Genomic DNA, 26795 nt, shown 5'->3' with positions numbered 1-26795 from the left:
TTTTCTCATTATGCAGGAGGAAATCACTACAGACAGGTCAGACTCTGAGGATTTAATGGAACTAACACTGTTAGGCCATCCAGCAATTCTTCATAACATCTTCCCCACCATGTCTTCTGCTGTCAGCAATTAGATTAGGTAATTTTAAGTCCGTATCCTTACTAGAGGCTTCTCCTGAAAGCGTGTTGGCACGCGCATGCAGATGCAGAGCTGGTATGAAGTTGCAGAAAACTCCGTACAATGTTTTTGCAAAAGGTCATACACACACACACACACAAATGCGATGGCAGGACAGGGGTGAATATTAACACTAAGAATACGTTAAATCATAGTGAACAAAAATCTAAAAGCACTAGTGAAGATAAAACATCCTACTCAATAATGTTGGACAGATAAAAAAACATTTATATGTTAATCTTGCATCTGTCTTAAATTAAAATAACATTGTCTTGTAATGAGGGTGAAAGACCAGAAAGTGCTACAAAAGCAGTTTAGCAACCCGTAGAGGTTGTGAGTAAATGTTGATTTTAGCATCAGAACACAGCAACATGGAGATGGCTCAATTAATTCCCGAAGCACACGCGATAAACAAACATCCCATTTTCTGCTAAATTCTCTTAAGGGACTTTGTTGTCCATTTCTCAAACATGAATTCACCTAAGGTTTGGCACAGATCTATAAAGCCCCAGCTCAGATCTCTGTCGTGTTCTGCACCTGCCCCCACGCTGCTCTCCGAGAGCCGGCAGTGTTCGTAAAACACCAGAAACCCCTCACTGCTCGCTCGTTCCACACAGAAAACTCCACCCCAGCAAATGCAACGACGGCTCGCGGGTGCTCAGTGGTAGTATGGAGCACCGTATAGCGGCCAGCTTCCAGATGGGAAACAAGGAGACATCTATGCCCATCTCCCCGTTACGGCCAGGCACTGCTGCCAGGAGTGCGTGTGAAGATCTGCCAGGCTCTGGCTGACCCAGCAAGATCCCACCCTGTACTATTTCTAGCTGTCCTCAACATATGTTTCTGCTGTTTTCTCTTCTTCTTTCCCTGTTCTTTCCTTCGAGTAGCAGCGTCTGCCAAGGGGGACAGAGGGTGACCCGATCAGCACCCAGAGGAAGGCAGACAGGTCCATCTCTCTGTCACTTCTCCTCCTTGGTGGGCATCACCGCTTTCTCGCCCCTCCTCCCCCTAAAAAGTGCAGGAATTACATAGAGGGCTGCCAAATTAATGGCGAAAGGGAGGACTGAGAGCTCCCCAGGAGGGGAAAGGGTGAGGAAGGGGCTGTACTGGGAGAGGGGTCCCATCCTCCAGTGCATCTTCCACTAGGAGCTGCAACCCTACAGGGACGAGAGCCCTGCTCAGCAGGATTAGCCTGAGCAGGGTGCCAGAGTCCCGTCGAATGGGCTGAAGGGTGCTGCTCCCTGTACTAAGACCCTTACAACTGTTCCTCTGTCCCAAAGGCCTCTGATTCAAAGTGATAGCTTGTGCCCATGTCCTTCCACTACATTCCTTAATGAGAAAACAGGGATTAGTGCAACAGTTACATCGTTAGATCACTATGCATGCAGAAATACAAGTTACAGTACTGAAGACTACTAAAAACTAAAAAATATTAAGGCTTTTTTGTTATAGTTTCACATTTCTTACAATCCCCTCTATCACCTCCCAGTGAGATCATGACATTTGCTTGACAACAGCGTCATGAAGCATGCGGCAGAGCTCAGCAGTCCATGCTGAGATGCACCACTCAGCCCCAAATCGGCTCACTCCAGACCCAAAATCTGCTGGGCCACACTCATGCAGCCCTCTCTTGGCAAGCCCTCCCTCCCCAGCAGCAGCACTGGGTAGACCAGGCGAAGAAACAAGCTGATACCGCTGTAATTGCTTCCAGTCCCCTAACGAGCTGGTTCAGCCCTCATTCCATGACACCATGCTGCACCACGCAGACATGACCTTTGCGTGACGGTTTTGCTGCTGGTGCAGCCAAGATAACGACCCCGACTCTCCTTCCACGAGTGAGCTGACATCAGGGGGTTGCAAGTGCTGCAGCTGGGGTGACGTGTCACTACGCTTTGCTGCTTCCTTCTCCCCCTGGTATGACCCCCCTGCTCACTTAGCAGTGCCAACCCTCACCCCAGCTCTGGCTTTGCTGGCCCAAATGTGGGAGCGCACGTGCTGCCTGCGCTGCCACAGGCCATGTCACGGTGCACTGTAACCAACTGCAGATCACAGAATCACAGAATCCCAGCCTGGCAGGGGTTGGAAGGGTCCTCTGGGGATCCACCAGCCCAACCCCCTGCCCACAGGGTCACCCAGAGCAGGCTGCACAGCACCATGGCCAGGCGGGGCTTGAGTATCTCCAGAGAAGGAGACTCCACAGCCTCCCTGGGCAGCCTGGGCCAGGGCTCCGTCACCCTCAGAGGAAAGAAGTTCTCCCTCGGGTTCAGCTGGAGCTTCCTGTGCCTCAGTTTGTGCCCATTGCCCCTTGTCCTGTCACTGGGCACCACTGCAAAGATTCTGGCCCCGTCCTCCTGACCCCCACCCTGCAGATATTTAGAGGCATTGATAAGGTCCCCTCTCAGCCTTCCCTTCTCCAGGCTGAACAAGCCCAGCTCCCTCAGCCTTTCCTTGTAGGAGAGATGCTCCCATCCCCTCATCATCCTCGTAGCCCTCCACTGGACTCTCTCCAGTAGCTCCTCATCTTTCTTGAACTGGGGCCACTGAGGTCCCCGGTCCCCCTGCTCCATCCTTCTGGTGACCGATGCATTTAATGATGTGTCCGCGAGCACACGTGCAGGCTCCTGCAGGCTCTGCTCAGGGAACGCGTGGAAAATCTGGCTCCAGTACAGTGTTGCTCTATTTTACCTTCTTTACTGCTTGAAAAACATTTGGCCGTTGCTGGAGAGAGCCAGGCTAGACGCATACATTACAGCGTGCTCCAGAAATAGCACACGCTGGCTTGCACAATTTTGCAGCTCAAAAGCTTCCTTTCAGCTCAGCACCCTGTCCCTGTCCGTGGAGCAGACCTGGAGAAGGCAAACCAGGGCTCCGGAGCCTGCGGCTTGGGATGAATCATGCAGGAAGGTTTCATGACTTTGAAGCAGGTGAACAAAGTGGGAGCGGGTTTGATTTCCTCTCCCTCGCTGCCAGCTCCTGTGTATCTTATGCAAAGTGTTTAATGAGTTAATTTGTACGTTGAAGAAGCAGTTGTACGTCAAAGCTGAGTTTAGCTTTGGCCTGGCAAACAGGGCTGTCTCTGAGGGCAAGCACCCCACGAGCACTGCCGTGCCAGTCCATCAAACCGCCTGCCTTGCAGGGAGGTCGGTCTGCAGAACCAGCACAGGGAAGGCTTTTCTCTGGAAGCCACCACTCTGAGCAAAACTGGATAGGTTCTGGTGATACAGGCTATTCCCAATCCACAAAACAAGTATAATTTGTAGATTGAGTTGGAGGCCGGCTGGTGATGAAAAGCTCTGTATTTTCTGAGGTAGATCCTGAGTTCTCCAGTCAGCTATGAGGGGTAAGGGCATGTGCTGCAAAGTCAAACCGATTTCTGGAATAGTGCACATTTACATCAAATTCTGACCTTTATGGGACCCCATCTCTGAGCACAGGCAAAGTATCCCTCACAGCTGTTTAGAGACTGCTCAGCACAGTTCATAATCAAGCATTAAGTCTCAAGTGCTAATGGGAGACCACCATCACCCACAAAACATGCCCATGAAACACCAACTAGCGTCCCAGTCCATGTCTGCAGACAGCATTTTCCAACATAAATCCACTGGAAATGCTGAAGTCATTGAAAAGCCCTCATACAAATTCAACGGCATGGCTGACACCAGGAGATATAAACCAACCACTTGGTACTGAACATGTGCATCACCTTCCCGCATCCCATCCAAGAAGCCCAACCCAGCACCACAGGCGTCTGTGCCTTGCAGGACCTCCACAAGGGTTCCAGCATCAGTTAGACGGATCCAGCTTAACCTGTGCTCTCAGCCTACACAGATCCCTGCTGCCCACACATCTATCACTCTGGGATTTCCAGACTTCCAATAAAGTAGTCGCAGCAGCTGCTTTTGGACTACCACGTATCTAGAAATCCTGAACAAGCATTCAAAGCATTTTTTTCCTCCATTCTCTCAACACAGCTTCTGCATGGGAAAGAAAGTCCAGGGTATTCTAGACATTGGTGTTTGCGCTAAGGTAATTACAGGATCACAAAGTATTTTCTTCCCTTATGTAATGAGCTCGGACTGGGAATAGGACGATCCAGCACAAACTTCGCCCGCTAAAGCCACACATGAAGAACGTGTGTCACTTGTAGGAGTGAAAGGACATCCGTTTTGCTAGCAAGTTTAAGAACTTTTGATGAATCAGCATTTCATGCCTCATATCTGATTGCCTAAGATCACATGCAGCCCCAAGGACCCAACGCAGAGCAACGGTTGTTTTCACAGAATCCCAGCATGGCAGGGGTTGGCAGGGCCCTCTGTGGGTCACCCAGCCCAATCCCCTGCCCAAGCAGGGTCACCCAGAGCAGGCTGCACAGGACCTTGTCCAGGCAGGACTTGAATATCTCCAGAGAAGGAGACTCCACAGCCTCCCTGGGCAGCCTGGGCCAGGGCTCCATCACCCTCAGAGGGAAGAAGTTTCACCGAGGTGGAGCTGCGAGCGAGGTTACACCAAAACGCGTTACACCGAAACGTGCCACACCAAAACGGTCCTGGGCTCTGCTCTGAGCTCTGCCCCAAGCGACCTTCTGCAACCTCCGCGTCACCTCAGCTGCGGAGCGAGGGGGAAGAGTGACACCCACTTCTGCAAAGCAGGATGCGGTCCCGGCCCTGCCTTGGTCATGAACTGCACAGGAAGCCCAAGCGCTGCCTAGGAGGGGAAAGCAGAACTCCCTCCCCTACGTCAGGGCTTGTTTTAGGGGCAAGGCTCACCTTCAGGCCCACCCAAGATGAAGACCAGCACACAAGGGCTCTCGCACACACGTCTGTCCTGCGAAACACATGCTGCCTGGTAGCTGCGCCGCTCTGGCTTTCCCCTTCCCTTGCAAGAGAACTTTTTTTGGAAGACAACACTGTCCAGAGTGTCTCCATCACCCAGAGAAAAAGGGAAAAATTGAGAGTGTTGGAATGACTCTGCTACAGGAGACAAATGCCATTGCCTGGATATGATAAGTATCTTCACCAGAGTTTGCAGCTATAGGGAAGGACTTCCTATGGCTGGTCGGGACTCGCTGCCGCCCTTATCTGGCTGCTGCCTTGCAGCTTACAGCACTAGTCTGGATCGCGTTGGGTCAGAGGCCGCAGAGGTCATAATCTTCATCTGTGATTTGTGATTTACTGCTTCCTGGTGACACCAGTGGCTTTACCGGTAGCATCATTTAACTGCTATGTTCTGGGGGCACCAAAAATCAGCATTTACATCTCAGCCTTTACTGCCATGAGCCATATTGCTGCTTCACGCGCCAGGACAGCACAGAGCCCTGTGTGTCTCCCTTTCCCTACTATGGCATTACAGACTTCTTACATAATTAACCCAGACGTTTTGCCTAGCATACTTGATTTAACGCTTTTTTTAAGGGGGGGTGGGGGGAAGGGACTGAAGACAGCTGTTTGCCTCCTAAATTGCAACAAATTCGGGTGCTTTGCAACCTGGAAAACAGAGTCCAACATTTTCAAAGTCCTGGGTGGTTGTTATAGCAACATAGGCACGTGTGTCTGTGTGTGTGTGCATGTAAAATAGACTCAAACCCAGGTTGTCACGGGCAACACAAGTCAGCTTCGAAGTCACACCAAACTTGCTGTCTTGCCTGGTGGCAGCAGCCAGCTCCAGCAGGGACTGGGAAACATCCCGACATCTCACTGCTGATGCCAGTTGCTGGCTGAGAGCTCAGCGCCGTCTCGCAGCTGATTCAGCTCCTTCAGAAGAGGGTAATTTTCTTTATCCTGTTTGCTTCCTCCTCCCTTGCAGGCTGCCACAGCACCTTAACCCAGCTGGGTTAGACGAGCTCATGGCTCCCTCCCAAACAGATGGCTGCAAGGAAAGTCCAAAAATAATCTAACCCATTTGCCTGCGAGTTTTGAGCCTGCTTTGCTGATTGGCAGACCCTCTGGAGACCACCAGAAGAAGCAGATGGTCAAGACACGAGATCAGAGCTGGAGACGGAGATGCCAATCAATAGGTTGGAGTACCAGACTCCGGGACGTGGTACAGATCAGGCAGCTACAGCAGCACTAAGCAGGCGAGGGTGCACTGTCCCAAAATGACACTTGTCTGAGTAATGAGGCTGGCTGGAAAGTCCGGTTTTCACTTGAAAAAAAAAATTAAATCACAGCTATGCCATGCTGCAAAAGTCTGCCCTGAAATTGTTCCACCCCCGGAAGGATGTGCTGAGCCTCTGTCAATGCCTGCACCGAACGCTCAAGCAAGAAGTAGGCAAAAAAAAAGAAGTGAAAGAACAACCAAAGAGCCATCGCACAAATAGAAGCAGGGCAAAATATGGGAAATCACAGTAGCTGCGATGCTTCTGATGGCAGATTGCATAACGAGATGGCTGGGTAAAAAAAATATTCGGTATATCTTTCTGGATGTCAGGCTACATCGGTACCCTGGGTCAGAGTATCAAAACCAAGGCAGCCGCAAAATTATCTCCTTCAGCCCTTTACAAAGGTTTTGGGCCAAATGTTGCAGGGTGGTGCTATTCCACAGCATCCTCTGTACAGGGTTGTACCAGGAAAACTCTGGTCTGGTCCAGAATCCCATTTAGGGTGAGGATTTCATCCTAAAAGAGATGCGGTCAAACTACCATGTGTCCAGGAATCAGCAATACAGTGCCTGGAGTCTGGAAGCACAGATCCTTTCAGAGAAGTTAAAGGAGCCAAATCTGCGCATTTCATTTAAGTCAAAAAAAAAAAAAAAAAAAAGGAAAAAAAAGTGGGAAGGAATGAAAGCCTGCAAATAATTGATGGGTGTAAATGTGGAATTGAAAAGAAATGATCTAAGGAGTGTATTTTCCTGATGAGGTAGATTATGGAAAGGAGAATTTAGCCCGAGTACTACAAAAACAAGCTACCAAAGAGAAGAGACACATCTGAGACCGGGACTTCTGAGGAAAGTGGTAGCAGGCCCATTAACGCATTTATCACTGGGCTGGCCAAAGCCCTAGCAAACCTGCTGTAAGGCTCTGCGGAGCACTGGCTCCGGGGAGGAGGCGTGAATCTGATCTAACCTGCCTCTTCCCCCTCTGATGCCGGGATTTCCAGCGGCTCTTCATCCACGCTCACTCCGCAGCAGGGCTGTCCAAACTTTCTTTCCTTGGGCACATCAGCAGCACCGACAGCAGCAGCAGCAGCTCCTGGCCGGGCACATGCAAGACTCGGCATCGGCTGCTCCGTGTCTCAGAATAACTCGGGTACCCCTAGCAGGACACAAGTCGTAGTTTGCAAATCCCTTTTCCAGCCAGAACCTCATCTGCGTCATCAAAGACAGCAAACAAAACCTGAAGACAGTATGTTCACATCATTCCTGCTACCTGGAGTTTGTCTCCCCTTCTTCCAACAGTATCAGGGATACGGCTCGCACCTACCAGCACCCATGAACATCACTGCTATGCTACAAGGTCAGAGACTACTGTGTAGAGCTCTAGTTCAGTTAGTCAAGACACACTATTTTAATTCTCTTTTGTGACTTACTCCATGTATTTATTGTCAATGCAAAGTGCTGCACTAACAAACTTGGAAAGAGAAAGCATTTCTATTGTAAAATTCATCTTTATGTAAAGTAAAAGCATCAGAAATCCCCTGCACCACCCAAATCCTCCTATCAAATTCTCAGGCTGCAGCAATATCTCAGTATTTGCACAGATGTCAAGCTTTGCACAGACCTCATAGCCAAAAAAGAGGCAGAGATCTGTGTCTACAAGGAACACCTGGGCACCCCACCGTGCACCCTGAATCCCTGATCCCTTCAGCAGAAGCATCTCTGCAGGTGCTCAAGCAGCTGCCTGGACAGACCAGTGCCCAGCCCCGCTGTGGACAGACCATTGCCCAGCCCCATGGCTGGTGGCAGCTTCGGGGCAGACCCTCCGGACGCACCACCGGGCAGATGCTGCTCCACGGACGGGCTGCTCCGTGCTGCGCTGGGGCTGGGAGGGAGGAGAGGGGCTCCGCACACCCCAGCACCAGCTTGCAGGTGGCAATTTGCAGCGGTGCCCAGAGAAGCAAAACAACGTCAGGTCTTCTTTTTGTCCATCACTTGCTGTTTTAAAGGTTTTGCTTACCCTTCTGTCCAAGCAAACAAAGGCTGAACGCATTGGCAGCCCCTGAGAAGTCCGGACCCCACCTCCTCTGAAGTAGAAACCCCTGACCACACGCTTCTTGTCAGGAGCCAGACTGCTATTGCACACAGCTGACCGGGTAATTGTAGCTATCTGGAGAGTGCCAGGAGATGACAGCATTTCTGAAGGACCGTCTGGAGCAACGTCTGCAGGAGCAGCAGCCCAGCACCCAGCGCTGCCCGGCTAACGGGGCAGAGCAGAGGCAGCACCACCCAGGTGCGTTGCTGTGTACCCCTGAACTACAACCCCACCAGGCACAGAGAGCGCTTAGAAAGACTCCTTACAAATAGAACTGTCATGAATGCAGACATTTCTTACCCCGCAGCTTTATTTTTTAAACTGCAGTGCAACGCTGCTGTAAGAAATTGAATACTTGAGCATGAAGTATGTGTTACAGTGCTGCCTTATACAGCGGCAAAGTGATTAATTAAAATTTACAAGAGTAATCCAAATGCCTAAACTTGTTTCTTGGCGGTAACTCCTACAGCCCACTGCCAATAACATCTCAAAGTAACGACAACCCCGAAGTCAACCTTTGAGAGCCATGAAGAGTCTCTCTGAACTAAGCCAATTGGTGATGGGAGAAGAACGAAGAGACACTCAACTCTTCAGCAGCAACAAAGCACGTGAATACAGTGATGTCTGGGATGTCTGGCTCGCACTGGGAATAGCCCCATCCCAAGTCACAAATACTGGCCAAAGCCGAGTTTCGTTCAGTATTACGCCACGGCATTGAAAGTGCTGTATAAAACAGCGAAAGAGCCAAGTCCACATCCAGCTCTGCGATCCGTGAGATGCTGAGCACTTCCAGCTAATGCTGAGCCATGCCAAACACTTCACAAAATCAGAGGCTAAATCATTCCTGGAAGGATTTATCCATAAAACTCCAGAGGACACAGATATTGATCACTCTTCTTCCCCGCTCCCCCCAGATCCGCTCGCAGAACATAATCCAATAACTTGATACTTTGGGTAACCTTTGAAAACCTAAAATTGAAATTTCCCAGGGGCAATACTCCAGACTAAATTAGAGCCGAGGGGGTAAAACTGGGGTTTAAAGCTGTTGATTTAAGCGGAAAAAAGATTCAGGAAAACATCACCGTCGACTCTGGCAGGTTTACAGAGGGGTAAGCAGTGGGGGCCGGGCCGGTCGCTGGAAGCTGGGTGCATAAATCCAAGGAATGGGAGGGGAGAGACTCTCTAAAGGCTGATCTTGCTGTGCTGTTCTCTTAACAACACATTCCTCTTGCAATGTGTAAATAAATGCAAAACTTTTAGTGCGCTGAACTAAACTATACTACCTCTTAGAGAAACTCCTTGTGTTTAATTATCATCGCTAGACGATTTCAGTGCTTTTCAAAGCAGGTAAGGATTTCACTGCCATGAAATAAACTCTGCAAGGATGAATGGGAATCTTACTCATGGAAACACAGCTCATTTATAACTTTATTTGAGACACTTAAATTAGTAAGGATCAACTCAGTCCTACTGGAATAATTATTTTAGCAGCAGAGTCAAAAAGCAAATGAAAAGTAAAACGCCTTACCCCAAGTAAAAATAATTGTGCTGTCCAAACTGTGCTCCAAAGAGCCCTCTCCGCTCCCTCCTCCAACTGGAAATCTGTCATGGCAGAAGTCCTGGATTCGGGAAGGGGATCTTCACAGCTCCCATGAAAACCCACTCCATTCCGCCAAGTTACACACACCTGAAAATTGTCCCCTGCGCTTGCTCGGGGCTCAAGTCTCCAGTCCCTCCTTGTCCCAGGCACCCTGCTCGGGGGAGGCACAGCAATCGTGCCCCGCTTCCAGGAGACGCAACAGCCCCTTAAGGGAGGAGCGCGGGGCTGCAGGAGCACAATTCCATGTGCCCCAGTCCCAGCTCCTCTAGCGACAGACGATAATGCCGTGATTTCCATCGGCTCGAATATTGAGCAACATCTCCTAGCGATCTTAAGAGCCAGGCAAACATGATTCAAAACTCATACAAATAAGATAGCAGAGAAGTTGCATAAGATCAGCTCTGGCACAGCTGGGAACAGACTCCAGGACTCTGATCAAATCTGACAAATCTCATCCTACCTATCGCAGGAGCCAGGTTTGCTTGCGCTGCCTCGTGCTGCTAGACCACCTCCCCGTAAGCAGTCCTGGTCTTCACCCGGGCTGTGCCACGCGGTAAAAAGCGGTTTAAGCCAATTAGCGAAATTGAGCTGCGTACCCCCAATAAACCAGTCCCAGAAAGACCAGCTCGCACAGAGGGGACGACTCACTGGTGCAACCAGTTCCTCGCACAGCAGCGGCCAGGCAGCGTGCTCCGCAAACAGAAGCGGGAAGGTTCCCTGTCCCGCAGCCAACGCAGCGCTACCTCTGCTTTTTCTAAAAATCATTGGAAGTGAGAGATGAGCTTTAATTAAAGAACGTTTATTTCCAAAGTTGAGAAATGCCAAAATTGTGGCAGGCTCCAAAAGCTTAATTTGTTCCACTATGCGCACGAACCAGCTTTTACATACATGAAAAGGTATTATTTTTTTCTTTTTGTGTAAGCTTTATGCGACTTCTGCCTTGTTCTGCTCCTGGATAGCCCGTAAACAAGGTGGAGCAAGCCAAGAAACCAAGGCTAGTGCTATGTCATATCAGACAAGGCTGACCTATTATCTAGAATATCTTAATGATTTTTTAATGTTGTTTTTATGCAATTGCACTTAAATTGTCAGATAATCTAATTCAAATGGGAATATTTCTCCGCCTAGGAAATAGTTCATTGTCCTTAAAAGCTCCAAGCCCAGGGTCTGCTCAGCAGAGAGGAATGCCAATGACTGACAGTCAGGTGGTTACATGGTCTGCAGACAAGCTCTGGCCTTCTGTCCCCAGGCTGTTAACCCTTTAACTGCAGAGACTGACCACTGCGTTGAAATCCAGTCTGGCCACTGATGTAGCGCAGTCGTTCCCTGCCCTGAGCTCAGCTGCGCCCGCAGCCTCTGCAGCTCAGAGCAGCCAGTCTGCGCTGCGATGGGACCGAGTGCATGACACAAGTCCAATTCCTTGGGGGTCAGCACTGGCAGAATTGGTCTATCTATAGCTGCGAAGTCACATCTGATGTTGTGAAGCGTCTGTACACCTAAACGTCTGGCAGTTTTCGCTGCATTTTCGTGCACTCTTTCTTGAAAGGAGAAAAGCAGTGGCACGTGGGATTGCACACCCAAACAGGACTAGCCTTAAGTACCAAGGGAGACAAGACAGTGAATGAAAAGTAACCTCACAAAGATCTGGGCAAGGAAACCTAGGTGAGGGTGAAGAACCATAGGAGCTGAAAATAACAGACGCATTCATCTCTAATCAGTTAAGTATTTTTTTATTCCACACTAACATTCAGCATGGTCCATAAATGTTCACTTATAAAATGTTCACTTTAAAAGGTGGCTTTCTCCCCAAGGATGCTGGAGTGTTTTACAGACTTACACTAAAATACCCTCCCCCTCTGTCCTGCCCCATGTCAAACCTCATCCTTCTGCGCTCAATTACTGTGTTTTAGCCCCACATTCTCAACATAGCAATTTTAGTTCACCACAATCATGATTTTCCTTGCCTCGGTGTTTAGAAGCTTGGTCTTTCCACACCCCTCAAAAGCCTCCAGTCCCTTCCCATGACCCCTCGGCTCCCAGGAGGAGACCCACTCTCCTCTGCACCAGCAGCCCTGGGCAGGGCTGCGCAGCGGTCCCTGCAGCCAGGGCAGCCGGGGGACGCTGCCTGCCCCTCCCGAGGCACCTACAGGTAGGAGTGGTGGGGTTGGTATTTATCACTCCCTTACTGTTACAAGGGCACTGTGTCAGGAGACCCACTGAAGCTCTGTTATAACTCCTGTTGACTGACAGGCAGAGAGTAATGAGTGTCATTGCCTGGGGAAGGCCAGACGGAAAGGAAGCTCTAAATAGACCTGTCAGAGAGATGCTAAAGAGACTAATACATCAACTAAATCGACACCCAACACATAAAAATCTTTTAATCTACCAGTCTTTCAATTTTAAATGTTTACCAAGGCCCAGTATCTATAATGCTGCATAGGTAATATGCTTTTTCTTTATAAATAATTGTAATGACCCTTCTAAGTATACGCCTGGATTTCTTTTCATGAAAAACAAGAAAAAAAGGAGGAGAAAAGAAGCAGCAGGCTGCCAGGGATCCGAACGCTTCAGTAGCAGACATAAGACAAGAGAATTTGGGCTGATTTTCTTTTTTTTTTAAAAAAAAAGCAGCTTCGGAATGATGAATTCACAAGTTGTTATGGGAACTAGCAGCACAGATGATGCCCCAAAGGAGCACTGAAGAATGTCTATAGGATCTGGAGGGATAATAAAGTAACGCAGACATCTGTAATATGCATGGGTTTCACCAAAACTCTATGACTATTTGTAACCTCATACTCGCAGCGCACGGTCCGCGTGCCAGGACGAAGCCATAGCCCCTGCAGCACAGCAGACCAAAACCAGGCGGCAGGCATGCTTGATGGCGCGGCTCTGGCCCTCGCCCAGCCCTCCCGGGCCATCAGGAGAGTATCCCTCCTTGTTTGTTTATTTACTTTAACAACACATTAATTTTCTCTCACACCACCTCATATTTTCCAGGACCTCTGCACTCTCGAACTACCATACTCGGAGCACAGGCGTGTGCCGGGGAGGGAGGAGAGGGGGAGCCGGCATCCGCGCCAGCAGCAGTTGGAGATGCTGGCAGCGAGGAGGAGACGAGGGGCAGGTTTTATTGCCGTGGAAGGTAACCAAGGCCATCACCTCTGCGCAGACGATACGTGCACCTCTCTTTCCCAGCCTCCTTTCGCGTGGTAGGAGGGGATGTGAAGTTTGGAGGAGGACTGAGCCCCTCCGCCCATGCAGCTACGAACACCAAGAGCATCGCGTGCCCGGCTGTGCGTCCATCCCCGTGGCGGACGAGGCTTTCTGCAGCTCCTGTTCCAGGCTCTGCTCGAGCACATGTGTGCTGCAGTGTTGGGCAGGCTGAGGGTTTTCCCAGCACTGAGACAGCTAAAGCCTGTGGGTTGTTTTCTAAACAGAAAGATTTCATTTACAAACACCTTCATGATCTTTTGGCTTTTAAAGGAGAGTTACAACGCAGGCTGCACGGAAGAGCAAAACTCGTACTACAGGGGTCATATCTAAACCTAGGGCTTCCATGTATGTAAGGTGCACTGGACCTGTGGGTGATACATAACGCTTGAAGTACAGCAATTATGGAGACAAGAGCTGATTTACAGCAATTACACACCAGTCTCAGCCTCCGGTGTCATTTGTAGGACAGACCAGCATATACTACAGGCCAGACCAGGAATCTACTCCGGTGACCCACACTGTCTGAACAGCTTGGTCAAAGCACCACAGCAATGGAATGTCCTTGGGACAACCTGGTCTGGGACCAGACCATGGACAGGCCACGGTAACCAGGGGCTTCCAGCCCAGAAGGGACACACGCACAGATTGAAAAGAGCTCGGTGTGCAAACCATTGCCATGGCAGATGCAGAATCCCAGATGCAACGCTGAAATGTTACTGAGCTCTGTCAAAAGCACTCCAAGAAATCCTCCCAGAGCTTAGACCCACCTGCCAGCATAGCCCCTAAGCTTGTCCCCATGCTTTGTCACTACAGCCTGTGGAGATATCCTGAGCCTATGGGAAAAAGCTAAAACAGGATTTCAGAAGAAGAGTAGGGCAAAGTCCCACCCACATCACTGCAGCCCATGATTTGCTCAGTATTGACGCCTGTGAGATGAGAATCAGCTCAGCAACAGGGCTCGGTTTGCAGGTCTCCGTGGGGGCTGTGGTCTGGAGATAAGAGCAAACCTCACCGTGCTTCCCCCAGAGCTGCTGCTCACATTTGGAAGGAAGTCCAGTAAAGCTGTAAAGGTGCCTCTTCATCTGCCTTCCAAAAACCTCTTTGAAAATGTACTTTGCTGAGCTGTTTATGCAAATTCTTGCAAGCCAGCATGACAGCACGCAAGTCGACCATCAACCGTGCAAACCAGCGTTCCCTCGTCCCCCCTGCGCTGCCCGTGCTCGGTCGGGCAGCGGCAGCCCGGAGGGAAGCCACAAGCCCAACACACTTTCCATGCTGCACACCTGCAACGTGGGCCTACCCAGAATACACTCTCCAGATCTATGCCTAGGGTGTATTTATATATGGGTTATAAATAAAGTGTGTGGCTTGCCATTCAGTCCTATTCAGTGTTCCAGCCTTCGTTTCACCTGCCCATCGGAGCCCGCGGTGGTTTTCCAGCTGTCCTTTCAGGCTGTGCCAGGAGAGGGCTCTTGGTCACCTTCCCCTTTGTCACCTTCAGCACATGAAAAACTATGGACTGCATCAAACGAGCATGAAAAGAAACCTCTCCTGCACCAAGAGCTTGCAGAAGCCCCAGTAGGGAGCCCCATTACTTGTACAGAGGATAGACTCGTTTGTCTTATTTTTTTTCTCCTGCACTAAAAGACTTTTTCTGGGAAAACCAGAGAACTGAGGGTTTTTAACGCAGTACCTGCAGTTTGCATTTACCTAGTGATTTTCTGGAACTTCTTGCCAAATGTCTGGCTGTGTGCTCTTCCAGAAGGTAATAAAACGCCTGCACCATGCTTTCTCTGCAGAACTACTTAATGGGGTTAGGAGATTTGTTCTCAATTTCATATTCACTCTAAGTAAGAAAGATGCATATCTCAGTATTTGCTCTGCTTTCCACTTTATCGAAGCTACCGAGCCCTGCTCTGCCCTCCACCAGCAGACCCAGCTCTCCCTGTGAGTCTCCTGCAGTGCCTGTGGTCGGGTGCGCTTTAGGTTGTCCTCCTCCCCAGCTCTCTCTGCTGAAGCTCTGCCTCCCATCCAGCCAACTTGGCCAAAGTGCCCCAGCCTGACCTCTCCATCACGATCTGTCTGGCTCATCAGTCTACTGCCCTCAGACACACGCTCTCCACCACTTCTACTCCAATCCCTCAGAAAGACAGGAAGGGGGAAAGAAAAGGCCCTTTCCAGATGGGGTTCACAGATGTCATAAATTGTCCACGTTCCCATCTTCGACAAAAGCTTGAGAAAACTTGGCAAAACCCAGGTATCATCACCTATAAGCTACGGTCTGTGGACTAGGAACCATCCCAGACTGGGAGGCTTCCTCAAATCACATGAAGTCGTCGTGCTCACACTCATTTGCCTGGCCTGGGGCACTCTAGGGAGAGCTCAGTGGGTCACGCTTCAGGTCAGCCAGCTCTTCCCTCCTCCGTGATGGTTTTCTGACTTCCTGAGACAAGCAAGTCAGGAAAGAAGGAGTCGCTGTGCAGCACGACAACCCTTGCTGCTCTGGTTGATGCTGGACTTGAACCAGTCACAACTACTTTGCAGACCTCTCTCCAAGCCAACTCACCTAGACAGGTTTTCCAACAGACCTATCCTCCTCGTGTGGGAAAACAATCTCTTTCCATGATTTGCACCTTTTACTCCTGCCTGAACTCCAGAGCTCCCCATGAGAGCCATCAGTCATAAAGGTTATAAAATCGGAAATGTTATCCCATCAACATCACTCCACCGCAGCTCCACGGGACTGTGTTGGACGTGCTCCCTGCACCAACATTTCTCAGGACCTGGATCAATTCACTCCATAGTCCTCAGGCCTCAGGCTGAAGGGAAAGGGCGAGCTAAAAAATAAAGATAATGCTTGCTGGCTTATTGGAAACCCGAAGTTCAGACAACTTCCTTACCAAAATTTGTTCTGTGTACGAATGGGTTCACCACAGTAGTCTGTTGCTGTGGCCCTTGGATGTGTTAGATGTAAACGGACACGAGGAAGCACTGCCCCAAGGTAAGGAACGGAAGCAGGTCATTGCCACCCATGCAATGGAAATCTCAAGGTTACCAAGATACTGTTTCATCCTTAGACAAGAGGGTTCATCCAAGCATGTCAGGTTTTTTTAAGAGGGCAATTTGTCACTAGAGACGGTACTTAGTGAAAGAGTATTAAGCTACTTACAGAGGAAAAATACAACAGTCTTCTTTAGAAAGACGCATGGCCCTTGAGAATAAAGGCACTAATATGGGATTTAAATGCTTCCTCTTGAGCATACTTCATGCTGTTATAAACAGGACAGTGAAGTGTCAGTTTGGGCAAAGACCCTCCCTTAACTATACCTGCTGCACGATATAGGTAATAAAATAAAAAGAATGGAGAGGCAGCTAATAAATCACTTCCCTTCTCACTACAGGAAACACACATGCAAAGTGCTGAAAGAAAAACCAACGAGCGGAGATCCTGTGTCCGAGATAAAATTGCACTGATCAACCCCCCACTAATCTGAAGTGAAACTTGGACTTTCCCTTGGAACCACTCACTGAGCAAACACCGCTCACGCGCGTTTCCTGCCCTCCAGTTCATCCCAGCCTGAGCAAAAAGCCAAACCAGCCGCTCCCCGTAGCACGGCAGTGCCCCTTCCATCTGCAAAGCGGGCTTGTATTTCTTCCAAAAAAACAAACACAAAGCAGGACAGACAGGCTTCCATCTGACTTTTATCAAAGCCTGGATGAAGGAAGACTTTCAACGCTGCCTTCCAAGCAGCCCTTTGTAAAGATGGGAGGATGGGTAAAAATAACTTGTAATTAGAGTCTAATGAATCAGCACCAGTTGTCTAGCCAACAGTGCCTCAGCTCCCATGTGCTCGTTAATCGCTTGGCATTCTTTTCATCATGCGAGAGCAGCACGCGGGCAAATTTATGCTCGCTGTCCCCACCAATGTTTTTTCCTTACACTTGTAGCGCGGATTCAAACTCCGTTTCACCCCCGAGAGAAGCAGGACACGACTTTACCAGACAAGGAAGCCCAAGAAACCAGCAAACTTGCACAGCTCCCAGGGCTGATGCACCTGGAAGTGCATTAAAGCGGTGGCAACTCACCCTGTTTTACCCATTTGGGGAGCTTTGTTGCGGCCAAGAACCAAGCCTCGTAAGCAAGGCCGAGCGTTCTCCGTGGCACAGTGGGAATCAATTCAAACCACCCCAGAATTCCATGGCAAAAAGCCCTAGACTTCACGGCAGGATGAATTCAGCGCATTTCCATGAAATACTTCTCATTCCCACTCCTCCTTCCAACGTACGTGCAGATCTTGGTCCCGTTGTCTTGCAGGACGTGGTTCTGCGGGGAAGGAAAAGGCTGTGGCATGCTCCGCAGCGGAGGGGGTAAGCAAATACCCGGGCTCTGCTTCGGAAGCTCCCATGGGCTCAGAAGAGCACTGCAACTCGGGAACGTGTCTGCCAGCTCCAACGGCAGGGACGGGCACTGCCGTTCAGTGGAAGGGACGTGCAGATGAGATGCTTCTTCCAACAGATAAAATAATGAGTGCTCCATGATATGGGAATAAAATCCCTTTGCTGATGACTGCAGAGGAAATCTGCAAAGTTTGCAAGGAATAAAGATTTTTTTTTGTTCTGACTGCATATTCCTCCTGAGATATGAAAATGAAGCTAGATTTTTTTCCTTCTTGCATCTTAATAGAATTCCTATTAAAGACCATTTCTAAATCTTTAGTTTAGCTTGTGGTTTCAACTAGGCCAGAGGACAAAGCTGAATTTCAATTTAGAGCACAATCAATAATAAAATGAAGTCCAGGTTCAGTTAAGAAAGATCAGAAAAGGTTGTCAAAAGCGTAGTTTGCTTTACTTTCATTTCACTTTATAAAGGACATCCAATAATCAGAAGTTGTTTTTGTTAGAGATGTGTGTGGAGCTGCTGAGATCTGGACTGAGTGTTTTCAATCCAAAGAACAGGACAATGCTCAACACCAAAGATGATTTTTCTGTTAAATTCTTTGATCATCTTTCCAACTAAACTGTTATCAAGCAAATACAAACAAAATGTATTCAGATCTAGGCAGGCTGAGCAAAAGATTTGGCTGCTTATTTTATTCAGTTTTGCGTTTCCTGTCCTCTAGAGAATCTGACAAGGGAAAACAGCGTGAATAATTCCCGTAATTCCCCTGTAAAAATATGCAATACAAGAACCGCAAGCATGTGCACGCACACACCCCGACGCTAAGCCTGCAGCCGTTCACTCACACGTCAAACAGCAAGTCCACCCAGAACACTGCTGCATTCCCATTTGCTTTTGCACAGTTTCGATGTTTCAACACATAAAAAGAAGCTCCTTCCATGACCACAGCCCAAACTCATGTTCTTACTTGATTTCAGCTCCATCCCTTCAGTCCTAGGTGCAGGGTAGGTCATTGGCAGTGACGCGCCTTGGGCTTAGGGACCTGAGATCCCAAGAGGGATTTTGTGAAGGATGTTGAAACACCTCATCCCATCACACAGGACAGAAAACTGCCTCGACGATGCTGAGGAGGTTTTCCTGATGCCCCACATATCATGGTGAGGTTCGGTGTGTTTAATTTCCACTATCAGAACTCAAGTGAGAATCAGGCTCCTTCATTTTCTGAACATTTTATCTCCTTTATCAACTAAAAGTCTGAGATAACAGCTGTCTCCTACAGCATGTTGCTCAATGTACTCCGACTGGACACACAATACCCATGCCTGTTACTGGGGGTTTGGGTTTTTTCTGGTCTGACTGGGTAAGATATACCAAAGAGGACCCACAGAGTGGTTTATATACACATTAACCATTCATTATACTGCTACAAAGCATGAGGTCAAAAGAAGGAAGTGTAAAATAAGCATGAGGGTTGGTTTCCTAGTTTCAAGCTTGTTATTTTTGGCTAAATTTCCCACCTTTCTTTTAGAGTAAAGACCGGTTCAGAAGCTACATCCCAATGGAGCCGAGTGTTTTCCTTTTCTCTTCTCTTGTCTTTTGATCCTCCCTTGCTCTGCAGCAAGAAGACCATGAGTTATTTCCATGGAAAAGATGGAGGTGGATTCAATACAGTGATGGCTTTTGTTCTGCAGAGAACAGCACTGATGTCCAATAAGGGAGCGAGAAATGTCAGGAGCTGCTGCAGGAAAGACAAGAGCAAAGCCAAGTATGGCTATAGGAAACTGGGCTACGGCACCCAGGCTGGGAGGTGGCAAGCTCTAGCTCAAAGGACCCAGACAAGACATGGAAGAAATGTCAAGTTTTGTTGAGTTTTAAGCGAGATTTAAACTTGTTCACTTTCTCCCCCAGAAAACCTGAGCACAACTTCCAGCATGAGGAACACACCTGATGTGCTCTGCTGTCTTCTGCCATTGCATCCGCTCTAGAAATGTAGCACCCAGGGTTAGAAACCAGCCTGCCTACCTCTCTCTTGCCAGTGACCGTGCAAAGCACGCCTCTATCTGATGTCTGTTAGCATAAGGGAGAGAGGGGCATGTCTGTATGCATGTCTGGGTGACCCATGTACAAGGTATAAGGAGGGATTGACCTGCTCAGGCTATTTCATTCCCTTCTCTGGACGGAAGGTGTGGTAGCTTCTCAAAGCACATGCAACTGGTTATTAAATTTCCAGTAGTTAACTTCTTAGTAAAGAAATAAATATATATTTATTTTATTTATGAACTATATTGACTAACTTCACACATGCACATTTCTTAGAACCTCAGAAATTTCCAAGCCACTCCAGCTTTTATCACACAGGCTGCAATCTCCAAGGCTAGAACTGGCTCAAGAAAAAACCTAAACCAGGTAAACTGCCAGCATGACTGGGACTTGTAGATGAAAAATGACCTCTTATCCACCCCTTGGCTAAATGTGCTCTGCTATTTCTCTTTGCACTTGAGCTCTGCAATTTTCAACGGCAGCACAGGCAGCATCTAACCCAAGGTCAGACAGGAACATCACAGTCCGGAGACTCGCATGACCGATCAAGCCCTTGACTCTAGAAGTAACTGAAAGACCAACAGGCTAAAATTCCAGATTTTGAGTTTGATGTGCATAACCTCAGGCCAAATAAAAGCAGCTGTTGGGAAATCTTGAGAAAAACAGAAAATAAAAGTATGCAATGGTGAGCCCATTTTCAGGCCAAGTTGTGACATCACGTCTCACAGGTCTCCTCATGGAATAAGATGTCCCTTTCCTGGTCTAACAGTAAGGAATAACAGCCCTGAACAGAGAAGTAATAATGTGGGAAAATACTTGCAATGCCCACATCATGCCAACATGTGGGGTCCATGCCTGTCTGACTGCATCCCCACGCCTTGAAGGACACAGTGATGGGGCTGTTAGAGCACCACGCAGTAAAGATAAAAAACAACACAGGGAAAGCAGACAGTATCTGGCCTCAAAGGAGTTAAGATCACAAGGGGTAGCTTCCCCCCAGGCTCCCCCCAAAAGCTATGTGGAAAGGCAGGCAGATGTGGACAGGACACTCATCCTGGAAAAAGGAGAGTTAGCCTGGCAGGCAAGAAGGACGGGGAGACAGTGGAGATGGGATCTATGCATGCCAAGAGAGGAGTACAGCAGGTTAACCTCTTTGTGTTATTTGCACCGTGTGGTAAATGCTTTACATCTTTGAGAAAAGAATAGAACTTGTTTGACTTGAGAGCCACCTTCCCCAGTCCCTGTCCCAGGCTCCTGGCAGGACCCAGCCCTGCTTGCATGTGGTGAATCCAGCCCCAGCTGCCCCGGGAGGCTGTAACCCTGCTAGCAGCGTGCGAGCAGAGGGGTGGAGAAATGCCACCCTGCACGCAGTGAAAACTTGGCACCTGGCAGGGACCACCTGGAAAATCCCAGGGATAGAGCTTGGGCACAGCAAGAAACGAGGGGATTGGTGTGAATCACTGATCCAACACTAATTTTTATCTTTTCCGGGAGTATACCCACAAGCACAGGATTTTTCCTATGTTCATGGATATAACAGCAAACAAAATTGGAGGAAGGTATGCAATGATCATAATAGCAGCAGCTTTCTCTATGCATTTATTAAAGTAACATAAGGCCAAGATCCTACTTCCTTCAAGAGTTCTGACAACGCCTTAGTCACCATCAATATATTGATGTAGCATTACTTTCTCTCTAAGCCCCCTAATTTGCTCTCAATTCATTGTTCATGGGATTAAGCCCTTTTTTTTTTTTAATGAAAACACAAGAAAAGCTCAGTGACAGGAGGCTGAAGGAAGTCTGTGCTATTCACCAGCCGCCCAGCCACCCACACGCTATCTTAATTCATCCGCAGACAAAGCCAGCGCTTTGTCTTTGCAGCTCCCTCCCTGCCATTCGCTCACGGTGAGATATCGCTCCCAGTAATCAGAGCCCGCCTGTATGGAGGGGGGGGACACACACGGACAAAAACCATCTCATCAGGCCTCAGACTTAGCCCCATTGTCACAAAGACGGCTCCATTTTTAAAAACAATGTATATATGGCAATAGGTCTCCATTAAGCACGCTTTCCACACCGAGTTAGATGGTCACTTACGTAACAGGCGGCCGACGTTAGCTTTTTCCTCATTTACAAGACTTTTTGCCACTAATAACAAATCAGCTGAGCATCGAGGGAAAATAATACTAATAATTCCCTATGAATTATGAAGAAAGAATACCCATAGTTTACGGTTGCTTTAACCTTTGTATCTTCAAATACTTTGCTTTTCAGTGCTTAATGAACTACATCTGTGATTTGCAACTGTTAAGGGGTTAATCTCTAACCATTGTTTTAATTGGATCAACAATTGGCCTGCCGCCACTTCCTTTGGAAGATTATTCCACGATCTAATAGAAATCAGTGCCAGAAAGTATTTTCCTGAGAATACGTGCCAGAGGAAACACTATGGGAATAGATAACGACCCAAGTTTCACAAGGATCAGATATTGCAGTTATTGTCATCCTCAGCCAGAGCCGTGACAGCTACGACTGCACGTGGCCACGCTTCCAAAACTGCAACATCTTGGGAATGAGGAGCTAATGGAAGAACTTACAAAAAATCCTGCCGCTTGTACAAATGAAGAAGAAGGAACAACAAAAAGCAATACCCAATTCTGGGTTGTGCCATATTGCTTAACAGTGGTACAAGCAAAGGCAATGTCCAGATCCCACTTGCTTCTACATTTTCTTTGTGAACAAGATTAAGAATGGCTGAGCAGCTGAGATGTCTTTTCTGCCTGTTCCTCAAAAGTAGCTCCTGAAACTTGCATGACTCCACGTGAATCACCTCAAATCCATACCAAACCAGTAAGAAAAGCACTTTCCATGTTTTGCTTTTGGCTAGCACTTTTTAAACAACAAAAAAATCCTATCAGGATAAAGTATCTTGTGTAAGTTTAACTGTAACAGAAGTGTCGCTCCCCCAGATCCAGGCCACCACGCTCTCCTCTGCCTGCAGGTGCAGCCCCAGAACCGCACGCTTGTGCAGCTCACCTGGTGCCTCCGTGGGGTGGAACACGTGCTGCTTGTCACAGACAGCTCACATGCTGGTGGCAGGAACTTGTCTCAGAAAAAGACATTCTTTTGGCTAAATTTCCTTGACCTTTAGTTTAGCCCATAGGCATTGGGAGGGGGGATGTTATCAGCAGCGAAAATGCCTTTGAGACATATTTTTGCAGCATTTTTTTTAAGCTCTCACCATACAGACATCATTACGACCTACGAGGAGAGGCTGAGGGAGCTGGGCTTGTTCAGCCTGGAGAAGAGAAGGCTGAGAGGGGACCTAATATATACTTACAAGTATCTGCAGGGTGGGTGTCAGGAGGATGGGCCAAGCTCTTTTCAGTGGTGCCCAGTGACAGGACAAGGGGCAACGGACACAAAATGAAGCACAGGAAGTTCCGTCTGAACACGAGGAAGAACTTCTTCCCTCTGAGGGTGATGGAGCCCTGGCCCAGGCTGCCCAGGGAGGCTGTGGAGTCTCCTTCTCTGGAGATATTCAAGCCCCACCTGGACAAGGTTGTCTACAGCCTACTGTAGGTGACCCTGCTTCGGCACGAGGGTTGGACTAGATGACCCACAGAGGTCCCTTCCAACCCCTACCAATCTGTGATTCTGTGATTATTTATATACTGAAAAATAACTTGTACAATGCTCTTCCAGTTACCATCTCTGTAAACTGGGCTATGAATACATACAGATAACTAAGTGCATAAATAATATGTCTAGTTTTTCACCTTACACTATGTATGCTTGTTTATGAGGGTCCCAATGCACAAATGAGGGTTCACCAGCGTGAGCAATGAGATCCTACACATGCTGTACATGTTTTTCTAATGCTGATAAACATACAAAAGCGGACAATTTCTGGCACTATGCACATGGCTGCCTTACATTTAATACTTGTACTGGAAAAGGGGGAACATTTTAAGACCAGTATCATTGACATAGAATCTGCAAAACACCTCAAGAAACTGAGGCCAACAAGTTTTGGATTTTAAGAGAAAAACTCTCTGTCCTGGAGAAACCAGGACTTCTGAGGCTACTGCTGAGCAGGTACCTTTGCTGTTTCCCCTGCTCTAGTTTTCCTGCCATCGACGCAGTGAGACCAAGACCATGCTTGAGGACACCTGAGCAAGCCTGCGGTGGGCCAGTACCACATGCCTGGAAACAGCAGCAAGGAATTAGCAAGAGGAACAGATGAGCCCCTTCCCAGTGCTGAAGCTGACCTGTGAGAAGCAATAAAAGGATTCCTTCCCTGCATCATCCGTTGGATAGGTATTGACAAAATACCCCGTTAGCTCTTTAGACAACTCTGGCCACAGTTTTCGGCCTCCCTCAAGCCTTGGCTGACTGCAGTCTGGCCTGTTTGACTTGGGTTTTGGCTATCTCCCTTTCTAGCCAAGTGGTTTTATGCAAATCTCAGACCCTTGGGTAATCCCCTGTTCAACCATGGAAATTCAGTCTAGGACTTTAGGGACAGGTCACCCGCACAGGTCTCAAGCCAGAGGAACAGGCGGATGAAGCAAGGTCTGATGACGAATGCCCTTAATTAACTCCTCAAGGCTTGGTCTGTTTGCATTATTGCTTCACCAAGGACTGAAACCCTCTGTTGGCACTTTTGAGACATTCTCATCTACAGTTGGAAAGGCTAATTATTAATTAAAGGATAGCAGTGCTATGGGATGCTTGTGTATTTCCTTCTGTCATACAGCAGCTCTTATTTGCTGTATCCTGTGCCTATAATTAACGCTGTCCCAGTGCTCTGCTCTTCACATCAATAAAAGAGAGGTGGTGGAGACGTTACCCAGTCCTCTGCTTTATCAGCCGCGTACTGGTACCTCTAGATTCCCTTCCCAGAAGGATCTCAGAATGCAGCAACAGCAGAAAGGCCTTCAACCACTTCAGCAATGAAAAATCTACAAGCTTGAACACACTTACATACGTTTGTCTCAGCATATAAGCAAATAGTGAAATTCTTTCTGCTAAGAGGAGCTGTCAGGATCCACACTCCACACTGCTGGACCAGGGCATCCAGCAATAACAGTGTCTGTCACCCGTGTCTGTCATCCTCCACTCTGTCCCCTCTGTGTTCCCGACGTGTCACCAGTTCCTGATAAGGGCAGTGTCCCTGTGCCCATTTTACAGGTGGGAAAATGGAAGTACAAAGCAGATGAGTAAATTGATTAAACCCAAACTATGTAGAGATGGCTATAATCAAACCCCAAATCAAACCTGTTTTTCAATCTATAGAAAATTGAATATAAATATACATATTGCTGAGATACAGTGATATATACACACGAACATACATATATATTAACTCAGCATACTTTATAAAACCTCTCTTCAGTCTCCAGCCCATGTGAAACATTAAAAATACCAGACACATAAATTATATTTTCAGCCAGCACTGCCTGCGCTCACTTGTTTGTCCGTGGATGCCTTGGGTTCATTTCCCAGGGACTGCTCCACAATTTTTCAGTGCCTGCTGCTTTCCCGAGTGGTAGAGATCGCCTTCTCATGTGCATCTCCTTTAAAAGGCAAATGGCAAACCCTACTCTGATGGTACCAAAAGAGCCTCAAACTCTGCAGGACACTGAAAGGGGTGGGAATTGCTGAGTCAAAGTTTTTCTGCAAGAAATTGTTGCTCATCAGCAGCGCATGCTATATGGAACAACTGCACCTCTAATTTTTGGAAGGGGGGAGAAATTCTTTGAAAAGAAATCAGTCAGAACATACTAAAAATAACTAGGAACATGCCTAGAAAAGTCTTTCTGCTGGGAGGAGGGGCTGAAGTACGAGAAGCAGGGCTGGAGATGGCCGGGGCGGTGGCAGGGAGAAGAGGAGAGCCTCTGTGACTCCGCTGTTTGAGCAGAGCGGTGGGGAGGGGAACAGAGGAACAACTGGGCGATGAAAAAAGAGGGTTGTCAAACTGGGGACAAGACCTACTCTGTGTACCAATGCCTGTGGGACTGTAAGGGAAATAGCTCCCTGGCTTTTCCAGCTGGTGGAAAGCTCGGGCTGCAGTGGCTGCAGTAGATGCGAGGGCAGTGGGGAACGTGCCGCATCAGGGCAGCGCTCGGCAGCCGAGCCTTGGGAGCACCGTCCAGACGCAGAGCTGCTGCCAAGATCTACCTGCAGGCACCCCTGCCAAGATCTACCTGCAGGCAGAACTGCCAGGCAGAGAGGCTTAAAAGTGGAGGAATGAAACAGAAAGGTGGAGAGGAACCTAGCGAAGGTTGAGAGCAACGGCAGGGAGGTGCCGGGGTCAGAGCCTGCCAACTCTAAACTATCAAGCAGGTTAGTCCGTCCCTCCAGCAAACCACAGGGACAAAGACCTCTTTAAAAGTCATTCTGGGGCAAGGTCAAGGCATGCAATGTTTGTCAACTCCCAACTACTAACTTCCTGCATCAGGTTCAGCTCAGAAGCAATCCACAGGGGTTGCAACACTCTCCTCTTTCAAGGCGAAAAACCCCACCAATAAATAAGAACAATGTCTCAGGGCTATGGAAGTGCTATAAAAGCCTGGAGCAGATGAAAACCTTTGCAGGGTGGATGCAGCCAGCCCATCCAGAGCACTGCAGACACAGGCTGTTCTGCACTGAAAGGCTAGTATGACCAGAACACCTTCTCCAGTGCAATCCACAAGGATGACCTGACAGAGGTCCACGTTCAGCTCCTGTGAAGTTCACACTACTCTTACGTCCAGTAAAAGCCTCATTAGCTTGGGACCTGTAAGCATGCATATGTATTTAACCAGGTGTTTTTCACTGACTGGGAAAACTGGACCCTTACAGAAAGCAAAGGAAGGGAGAAATCCCACAGCTCACTCGCATGCTTACAGGAGGCAGTATGTAATCACGCAGACCTCCCCCAAAGTAAGACTACAAAATGGGATCTGAAAGACACAGGAGGGTCTTTCTAGCTCGCATCTCACCACCACCATGAAAACACGCTCGATCAACCCTATTTTCCTTAAAATCTGCACATATCCCTCCACACACCCTGCCCATCTAACACAGACCTGGGCGAAGATGCCACGAGAGCATGGCCATTTAGTCTTCCCCAGTTGACTCAAAGTCCAAGATCAAAGTCTAAGATGCTTATTCCATATGCAGAAGTAGACATGAAG

General features: G+C 48.3%; 1 protein-coding gene across 6 annotated transcripts in view; it reads right to left on the bottom strand.

Moving 5' to 3' along the window:
* The window catches only part of HIVEP3 (HIVEP zinc finger 3), a 279427-nt gene that overhangs the window by 146220 nt on the left and 106412 nt on the right, over nucleotides 1–26795 (bottom strand). The window lies entirely within an intron of this gene.

Source organism: Opisthocomus hoazin, chromosome 17 (assembly GCF_030867145.1).
Source record: "Opisthocomus hoazin isolate bOpiHoa1 chromosome 17, bOpiHoa1.hap1, whole genome shotgun sequence".
NCBI lineage: Eukaryota > Metazoa > Chordata > Aves > Opisthocomiformes > Opisthocomidae > Opisthocomus > Opisthocomus hoazin.
This window is presented reverse-complemented; position numbering and strand designations above follow the sequence as displayed.